Consider the following 511-nt stretch of genomic DNA (forward strand, 5'->3'; position numbering starts at 1 on the left):
CAGGCTCACCCCAGCACCCACCCAGCTCCTCCACGCTCAGCCCAGCCCCAAATCCGCCGGCTCGGGGAGGATGAGCCGGCCCGGCAGCGGGGGGTTACCGAAACCAGGGCACCAGCCCCAGAGCCGCGGTTTGCAGGGGCAGAGGGGAAACCCAGCACCATGAACAGGCGCTGTCCCGTGGCCAACCCCCGGGAAAAGGGAGTTTGCCGCGGTTTGCAGGGGCAGAGGGGAAACCCAGCACCATGAACAGGCGCTGTCCCGTGGCCAACCCCCGGGAAAAGGGAGTTTTGGAGGAAGGAAAGGAGGTTTGGGCAGAATTCCTGCCTGCAGGAAGCATGGGGAGGGGGAGAGGGCCTGGGAACCATTTTGCGCATGGAATGCCGAGTTCTAGGGCATCATGGGATAAATTAGGGGTCTCCTGGCTCTGTTCGGCCACAGGAGCTGTGACACTGGGAGAGGGGAGCAGGTCTGGGTGCTGGGAAGGGCGCTCACCCCATGGCAGCCCCCCGAG

The 511-nt window shown here is 65.0% G+C and overlaps 1 protein-coding gene across 1 annotated transcript in view; it reads right to left on the bottom strand.

Moving 5' to 3' along the window:
• The window catches only part of GATSL3 (GATS protein like 3), a 21,934-nt gene that overhangs the window by 20,890 nt on the left and 533 nt on the right, over nucleotides 1-511 (bottom strand). The window lies entirely within an intron of this gene.

Source organism: Aptenodytes forsteri, unplaced genomic scaffold (genome assembly GCF_000699145.1).
Source record: "Aptenodytes forsteri isolate BGI_AS27 unplaced genomic scaffold, ASM69914v1 Scaffold129, whole genome shotgun sequence".
NCBI classification, from domain to species: domain Eukaryota; kingdom Metazoa; phylum Chordata; class Aves; order Sphenisciformes; family Spheniscidae; genus Aptenodytes; species Aptenodytes forsteri.